At 36.0% G+C, this 9,734-nt stretch overlaps 1 long non-coding RNA gene across 1 annotated transcript; it reads right to left on the bottom strand.

The window, feature by feature from the left end:
- Positions 1–1,286: 1,286 nt before the first annotated feature.
- Positions 1,287–9,525, bottom strand: LOC113755180. The gene is made up of 8 exons (XR_003465597.1): positions 9,006–9,525; positions 8,484–8,612; positions 8,055–8,181; positions 7,737–7,968; positions 6,251–6,955; positions 6,095–6,112; positions 5,724–5,799; positions 1,287–1,817 (listed from the first exon to the last, which is right to left on the bottom strand). It is a non-coding gene; the product is annotated as an uncharacterized LOC113755180 (long non-coding RNA).
- Positions 9,526–9,734: the final 209 nt, after the last annotated feature.

Raw genomic sequence — 9,734 nt, 5'->3', positions numbered from 1 at the left:
GTAAATTGATAACGAGGCTATAGTTTATGAGAGTAAAGAGATAGTAATTTTAAGAGCTAAATATGTCTTTCACTTCAATTAACAAATTTCGTTAAGTTTGATCGTTAATTTTGGAGTAAAACGACTAAAAGATAATAATGTTAAGAGAGAAATTGATAGTGGTACCAAACATTAAAGAGAAATAAAATGATAATAGCCTTTAATCAATCCTAGCTCCAGTTGCGGGAAAATATACATGATTAAAGGTCTTTAACTCGTTAAATTGATTTAATGGTACGGTAAAGTAAAGTGATAATAGCTTTTAATCAATTCCGGCTTGAATATACAGGAGTAAGGTCCGTTTAATTGGACGGAAAACATTTTTTCCAAACATTCCACTGTTTGGACGCAATTTAATTTGGGAAAATGATTTCTGATGAAAAATAAGTTACACCGATTCCTTTAGTAAAATCAGACTTCTTTCACAGCCTTCAACGGAAAACCATCGATAAAAGACGATCCCTTCTGCGGCAGCGATAAAAGACGATCTCCAGCGACATCTCATAGGCAAACCAATCCCTTCTTCGGCAAACCAATCCAGCGACATCTCATCCCCGTTCCTGCAACAGCATCTCCAACAAGGGTGAACACTCCTTAAGTATTTCCAGAGGTATGATAGTCTCTTATTAGTTTTTTTCCCTCCCTTTTCCTTTGAAAAATTGTCTAGAGTTACTGGTGTAGATTCTTGAAGTTGGATTTGAATGAATTTTTGTGGGTTGCTTTTGTTTTAGTTTGTTCTTACCTGATTAGGGTTACATTTGATTTGATTGATGCTAATGAATTAATTTGGCTGCTGAGTTTTGGGGGTTTTATGATTCTTGAAATCTGATTACTAATTTCTGTGGCTTTTACCTATTGGGAACTTGAACTTGCAATTTTGACTGTCTTTCTGGTTGTTTGATTGCTTCTCTCAATACTTTACTGACCCAAATCCTGTGTCATCAACACGTTTCTTAATTGGTATGATATCAGGATTTCAGTCCCGCAGCCATACATGCGAGTAGCTTTTACTTGTAAAATTTGCATTATGTTGATCTAATGTCTAATTGCAGAGAGAGTATTTAGCCTGTTGACTTTGATTTTATAACTAGACATACACTAAAAATTGTTGGCCTTCAACTCCCCATTTATTTGCGGGACCAAATGAAAATGTTGAGGCAAAAGGTCATTTGTCCAAAGACCCTTATAAGGTTTGCCAATTTCACCAAGTTGAAACCTCTTCAATTTGACGGGAACATAGACAAAGATAACAAGAAACCCTTCATTCAAAGGAATCCAGGCTCTAAATTCTTCAACTTATTCATGTCTTCTTTGAAACCTGAAACAGCATGTTCTTGCAAACACACAGAAAGTTTACAACCATCCTTTTCCCCTTCATTTGCTGAAGAATAGGGCAAAAAGAAACGGGGCTCAACGCTTCCAAGCAGGTTTCTTGACAGAGGAAAAACTGTAACAGGACCTCCCCAACCAAAGTCCACTGTGGATGGCCTAAGTGTCTCCAATCAGTAATTCCACTCACCTTTGCTCCTACTGTGGTCCCTTCATGATAATTTAGCTCCTGAAAATCGATAAATGATCGAACATATTCATCAGATACATTGTATTTGCTCTTGTTGATCAATTCTGCTGTTTTATATATCGGTTGATCGACATGGTCTTCAGCCTTGGTCAGAATTCCCCAGTATCCTGCTGGTAGTGGTGGCTTGACTAGCTTTCTTATGTTGATTGCATATGCAAACTTCACTTTCTCATCAGAAGGGATCCCAGAAGCCTTAACTCTGTTTCACGAATTAAAGATCAAGTCAAGGGTAGGGACGGAATCAATTTTTGTGAAAATACATTTATATGGTCATGTAATCATGAAAATCATCCTAACAAAAATTTGTAGCTTTTTGATATAACCTCCAACATCACGTGTGCTTCCAAAATCATCCTAACATTTGGATGGAAATCTCAATCTTCTAGACAATATGATAGCCTTAACAAGATTAGATAACTGAAAACAGCCTGATATGAGTTTTACAGGTATCCCAGCACTACTAAAGGAAGTTCAAAAGCTTCAAATAACATCGTCATATGTTATTCTAAGTACAATGCCATCCAGACCTGATGGCCAATATATTGTCCAATTTTGAAGACAACTATACACGTGTTCATGAGGTCTTAACGTTTTAGGCTGGAGGAAGCATTGAAAGGACAACACATTAGCTATGACATCATGGATTACAGCTACTTAAACAGAAGGGAGCCAAGGTAAATTACAGAATATTAGTATCATGTACTCAATTTGGACAAGAAAAGCATGTGGAGGTTCATTTGTTTACCAGAAACAGAGAATTTTAATCAACAAGCATGCAGGAAAATTCATTGCGATAAACAAATAGTATAAAGGAAAGCAAACTTAGTAATACGAAATCACGATGTACATAGCTGCACAAAATATCATAAGCAAACCTTAACTGTTGTTACATTGAAGTTAATTCTAGAGATACACTTTAGTGAAGTTAACGGGAATTTACTTCCTGCCAAGAACTTGACCGATTCGAGCTTCCAATTGGACAGATTTGGGTAGTGCGATAGCCTTGTTTTTTAAACAACCTCAACAAAAGCCAATGCTTCAATGAAGAAGTATTTGCACAAACTCATCCAATGTTAAAATTTCGTCTATACATCAAAGAACTAAGATAAGCAATTTAATATTTATTTAAACAAAAAAAAAAGTTCAAACTGTTGCAGGCCAGTAACATAAGAAATCAGAAACACCAAAAACCACTTAAGATATTCCCACGTATCCGTGGCATTAAAACAAATACAAATGTCAAGTTACTCTATAGAAGTAAAATTACATGCCTTAGAAACTAAATAAAGTTCTAAACTAACTCAGAGAACACGGAAAAGCCTTAAGAGTAAGTCCAGAGTATAATCCTAATTGACGCTAAATTCTTCTTATGAATCCTGCATACTTGCAAAGTTAATGTTCCTAGTAAATGAAATCAAGTAAAAGCGGATTCACAAGGAAAGACTATAAATGATTTACAACTAAATATCAAGTTCAAATCAGTAAACCAATAGAGTAACATGAAATAATATATCCAAGAAAAGGAAGTAACAATAAATGAGATGTTGCAATAGTTTACTTTTCACATAAACTTCTTGCGTGCTTGACTAACTCCAGTGTTGCTAGAAATATTTATCTCATTAAAGGACTAAGCAAAATCAAGTTAAAATGAACAGGAAGGCGATGCACAAAATTACCTCAAGCTAAAATATCAAAATTAGTGCAAAAGGACATTAATGGCTGAATCGAGTGAGAAAAACAGGATTCGTAAAGTCTATTAGGACAAAAAATTATTACTAATGATACTAAGAACATGAAAGCGACACAAAGATTTCGATTTAATCATCCTTACACCAATAGCATTCTTTACTGGACCTAATACACAATCAAATGAATATTACCAAAAGCCGATTTAACTGAGTAACTGAAGCTACTGAATACATAGAGAAAATACAATGACTGAAATAGATCAAAAACCTAAATGGTTTGCTATATTCCAGCATATTCAAGAGGGATGAGAGAGGAATGTAGATATTCACCGATATCTCAGAGAGGAGATTGCAGCAGAGGGTGGTAAACTTCTCAATTCCCAATAATAATCTTTTCTCTAGATATCTAAGTTGTCTTTTTCTTTTGCTGCAGGAAAGAGAGTTTAGAGTTGCATGTTTTCTTGGAAAGAAATACATCGGTAGTCTCCTCAAAGAAACAAGATAGAAGGCTGTAGAAGATGGAAAACAGAGGCACTAAAATAAGTAAGGAATTGCTATAAGCAGGAGAGCTTGATGCTCTGTTTTAAGTTTTAACGGACTTAACAAACAAAATCAATGTCCAACATTGAAAGGCAAGGATATCCAATAGCTCCTACCAACTCAAGACTAACTCCACTATCTCATTGAAATGGTAATAAAACAGCCCCAAAATGGCTCTCATTTACACTATAACTGGACTATGTTGACTCAATTTTAAAACAAAATAGAATTGCAGGTTGGGCCATAATAAAATGAGATCAAGAGCACAAAACTGCATATGGGACATGAAAAGCGTTCTTAGGAGTACCTAGATACCGTAATGCTGCATATCAATATGTTTCCATAACTCGTGGAGAAATGGCTTTTATCAACTGTCCATTCATCCTTGCCCAATCCAAAGTGGAATAGCTGGGTAATGCAGCTCTCCCATATTATAAATGAAGTATACATCAAAGCAGGTTGAACAATAAGCATGGAATGTATAGTTAAATTCCCTCAAATTGAACTCATATGAAAAGGGTTAAATTCCTGGATAATCCCGACCCCAAAATATTTTAGGTTGTAGCAAAGATCATTTCAAAGTTTCCATTTTGAACAAAATAAAGCATAAATACCAAAACATTACCTAAAAAACACAGTTCAAATTGAAATCAATGACCAAAACCAAAAGAGAGAAGATTCAATAGCATTAGCTTCACAAGGAGGAAGGCCATGGAGGTTCAGTGACACCAACATAATCAACTCGAGCCTGGGGCTGCCACATGGCACTTACAATCTACAAATTGGGTGGAATATTCAATAGAGCTTCCTCTTTCCAACCTCTCCCTCAGTACCTCTCGTCAGTTACGTCTTTCCATTGTCAAGAGTTTATTGGTATTTGTATGTATTTTAATCATGCAGAAAGAGACCTTGTAGTCAACCACCTGATTTATTAAAGGATTGAATCCAAAAAATATTGTCACAAAAGGCAATTCACTGCAATAAATAACCACTTAACTTGGGATGTAAATAAATTATGAGAAAATCATCTGTCCATGAAAAGAATTAAGAAGCAAAGTGCCTGGTTTGTACTTGAAAGACCAAAAAAGAACTGTGAGTTTTAAGTATATGAGAGCAGGCGAGAAGAAGGGTAAGTCAAAGAAAGAAGAAGAGCTGCGAATGAGAGGACAGAATTCTGGAACATAAGTAGAAAACCGAAAATAGACCTTCAAAGTGATGTTTATAATTGCACGTGGGATACAGGTGGAGGAAAGAAATCGATGCCTATTTAACTCAAGCCCACGTCAGTGCAATCTCTATTGACCAAAAGCCCAAGAAATCAAGATTAACTTTTATGCTCAAACTTCAAGAAAATATTCTTCACATACATCAACAATGATCAGGTACTAACAATCGTAAATTTTATAGTACATCAGAGTATATGTTTGAAAATTTTGAAAACTAAATATTTGCAGCCTTTGGGTGTAGAAGATATAAACATCCAGCAACGATTTAATCTTAAATTAAGAAATTTAATTGGACCATTAAACTCATGATGCAACATCCACTTCAACTTTAGACCCTAATAAAGCAAAGCAGCCACTGAAGCTTTATACAATACCTATACAATATACAAATGAAGCAACTTAGAGCCGTTTGACCCCAAAAAAAAAAAATTTGAAGCTACTCATCAAGTATATTAATTGAGGCGAGTACACTGTTTGAAAGCAGTTAAATTGTTTGGCTTAAACTGCAGTTTGCCCTACCCACTTTTATGGTTTTATCAACAGCCCCATATATAACTACGTCATCATATATCATTGTACTCGTAACTGCAATATAAGAAACTAAATTCCTTTAACCTTGGACAATTGTAAGGCAAAGTGATTGATATAAACCTGTTCAGAGATACCAAAGTGAGTCCCTTCCTTCCATTTGCCTTTCTTCCGCAAGTTTCAATTTTTCAAGAATTAACTGTTGGCAAAAAAGAAAAAAGTACAAATTGATTTATGGAAACCTACTGAAATAAAATCCACAAGAAAAAAAAGCATAAACGATTTCATTGTAGTAGAGAGAGAGAGAGAGAATTTTATGTAAGCAAAGAAGAGGAAGAGGAATGAGAGGGGATTAAGCTCCAAAAACCAAGTCCAACCGAATCTCACGAAACAAAAGCTGGTAACAAACATAGCAAGGGGCGGCAAGGGTGGTGGGCTGGAGTCTGGAGGAAGGAGGAAGGAGGGATGGTGACTAGGAGAAGAGAGAGATTTACCTTGATTCCTGAGTTGTGCTGCAAGGTGTAAGCAAGCGAAGGGGAGAAATTGGTCGGTTATTAGAAGAGCAGGAAAGAAAGTGGTAATTAGAAGAGAGCAAGGATTGAAATTAAGAGCAAGGAAGAGAGAGAGAAGGCAAAGGAAGGAGTGTGCACCCGATTCAATGAGGCTGTCTGCGCCCACATATCCCCAAGCCGCCCAAAAATCATGCAACCAACAAACACCCCCAGAGTTCATGAAAATTACGGAGTAACCAGACCATTTCAGTGTTCATCCGAGCTTACACACTTTTAGTGTGGCTATGATATGATATCTAGTCAGAATTTACCCTTTTTTGGGATGGGTGGGAAGAGGAGGTGGACTCTCTCCCTGTTTGCGTGCAAGGTTCTACATTTCTATGCTACTCTCCGAACAGATCATGACAAAGACGTTGATAGCATAAATTATGCTGCACCTTCAGATGCCCTCCAAAACAGTATCAAAACCATGGACAACACCACGAAGAAATGGAAAGTACTAAAGCAACTATAAGAAACTTCCAGTAAAGTGAAACTTTAAGTCTGTTTATAACATATTATGGCAAAAAACCACATCAATTTCTTTTTCTCAAGTTATATGTAAAAACATAATCATACGACTGAGATCAACACTGTGAGGAAACGTGCTTCATCCTCTTTAAGATTTCAGTCCATTTGATCCATAGCTCCAGAAACTAAAGAATATATGTGAAGTTTGTAAAAGATATTAGCACTGAAATGGAATAGAATATGAACCAGTGTTTGGATCTTTCACAGCTTTGAAATTGTCAGCGCTCATTCCAAATTGACCAGAATTGCAATTTCCAATTTCCCTCAGCTTACCTGATCAAAAGGTAAACAATTCAACTTCGTGAGAGATATCATCATATGCAATTGAACACACATATAAACTGGAAATAATTGATACCCTAAAATACTTTCACCATCAACCGTATCCAAGTAAAGCAGACAAAGTTAAGCAGATTTTGCTGCAATTGTCCAGGGTTCAACAAAATGAACTCTCCTTGCTTGAGGTGCCAAATAGGGAAAAAGGAATAGGAGAAGCAGATATAACCCATAGAATGTAAGAATAAAGTCACAAACAATAATGTTGGCTGCCAATGAACTCAGAAAAAGTGACTCAACTGCACAAGGCGTGTTGAAAATATGCAGACAAACCAAGATCAGAAGTTCAATAAAAACATAAACAAAAGGATTGGAGTTGTTCTATCAGCATAGTATGGTTTCCAAAATCTACACCTTGGCTTCAGGAAAGTACAAGAATCTATTCTCATTTAATCATGATCTCCAAATGCAGCAAAGATAAACCATGAACAGCTTGAACAAATTCGCCCTCTACAACTTCAAGCACTGCCAGGCTATTAATAATTTGCAAATACTTCACTACAAAACGAGTCCATCACTTCAACACGCATCACAGGATATGATGACAGAAACAAATGTAGTTCATTCTTGAACTACTTCAGCTTAACTAAATGCAATTTGTTCAGGCACTAAATGTTATGAAGGAAAAGCAGACAAAAGCACGCTCAATTGCACAAGCACAGTAACACATACCATAAGAAATACCTTCACTCTAGTTCACATATATGGAAGTGCTTACATTTCCCTTAAACCATCCTTTTGCTAATCTCAGTAATCGTTTGTCCACTTCCACAAGCATCTATTCTTTAGCAGCACCTGAAGCAAAGCTTTATCTGCTCACATTAACCTTCCCCTTCCTCCAGAATCTTCCGAATGCACTAGCCACCTCAGCTCACACTAGCTCCTTTTACTTTTGCAAAAATTCCAGATCCTCTCCTCCTCCTCCACTCTTCTCCCCTAGAACACATTTTCTTTTGCAAAAATGAAGCATTCCTATATTTACACGTGAAGAGCAAAAAAGAATCATTTAACAGCAACTACCCAAAGAAGTTCATACCACCAATGGTCAACAATCATTTCTTCCTTCATCTTTTGACGTTTTTCATCTGCTAATGGCTTCAAGCGAACAATCTGTCTTCTAGCTTGATCATATGATGGGTCAACTTCCAAAACCTTTGTCATATCTGCATATTGTAATGAACACCAGCATAGGAAACAATAAATTGTGAAAAGCCATATGGACTATATGAGAAGATTAATGAATGCCATTGGCTTTGCGTGTGTGTGTGCTTTTGTGTGTGTGAGAAAGAGAGAGAGACAGAGAGAGAGAGAGAGAGAGAGAGAACAAGCAAGATTGCAGCCATTACACATATAATAAAGCCACCACAAATCATAGATTAGTCTTCTTATAAGCACAAGTTTGTGCTAGAAGTTGCCAGCAGCTGCTCAATGACAGTAAAATATTCAAATTCTTACACCGACATACCTGCTATAGTCTCTTCAAATTGTTACAACTTTTCATACACCTCTGCTCTTCTTAGCAAAACACTTATGTAGTTAAGGTTTAGCTCCAATGCTTTTGTGCATTCTTTAATACCATCATCATATTTTTTTTCTGTAAAACAAACCACCAAAAAGAACTTCATCAAAATCCAGTCAAAAACTTACCAATGCATGACATATGTATAACAATGCATATAAATAATGATATCACATTAGGAGTTATTTGCCAATCAGCCAACAGGTATTAGCAACAGATAATGGAGGCTGCTGTAACGGCAACCACCACCAAGATGCTTAGTGAGGAGGCTAAGTGTATGGGTCCTCTCCAACACAGGGAAAAGAATGGGAAAAGAATACTTTAATGGACAACAAATTATAGCTTTAGGAAAAATTCTAAATACTAAGATAAGTACCTTCTCTTCTCCAAAGATAAAGGATAAGTACATCTTGTTAATGGACAACAAATTATAGTTTTAGGAAAAATTCTAAATACTAAGATAAGTACCTTCGCTTCTCCAAAGATTAAGGATAAGCACATCTTGTCTGCCCCTATGAGCTGAAGAGAATTGATATCCAAATTTGATAGTTCAAATCAAATTGAAAGGGATACAGCTCAGATTGATGAAAACAGATCTTCGAGGAACCTTATTTGGACATAGCTAACAGACTTTCTTCCATGTTCACCATTGACACATTAAGGAGATTACATACAGATTAAGGCATAGCACGTTGCCATGGCCAACTTTCCTACTCGTCAAGATTCAAATCTATCAGCTGTCCAATGTAATTGGAACAATAATAAAAGCGAGGTCTATTTAGATCTGGCAAGAAGAGGTGTAGACAAAATGAGTATTAGCCGTTTATCACTATCAGAGCCAATATATCTTCTTTATAATAACTCAAATTCAGCCTTCATGTGACCATATCTAGATAACAATGTCACCAGTCAAGAAACTTCAAGGAAACCTATAATCATGTAAAAAGACTAAATTAAACATTCACAATTTTCACAACAATGCAGTTGCAATAATATCCACTTGTCTCTTTAACAAAAAAAAAAAAAAAGTCTTTGTTTCAGACATGAACTATGTACATGTTTTATTACAATATTATTTTTAGAATTTGCCTCAAGTTCCATCAAATGCTCTCGCAGAGAGAGTTTTTTATAACACAATCTTTATGTTTTACTACTCAGCCAAATGATACCCAAGATCAACCCATACTAATCAATTAC

The sequence above is a fragment of the Coffea eugenioides genome, unplaced genomic scaffold (assembly GCF_003713205.1).
Source record: "Coffea eugenioides isolate CCC68of unplaced genomic scaffold, Ceug_1.0 ScVebR1_1278;HRSCAF=2100, whole genome shotgun sequence".
Classification (NCBI taxonomy): Eukaryota; Viridiplantae; Streptophyta; class Magnoliopsida; order Gentianales; family Rubiaceae; genus Coffea; species Coffea eugenioides.
This window is presented reverse-complemented; position numbering and strand designations above follow the sequence as displayed.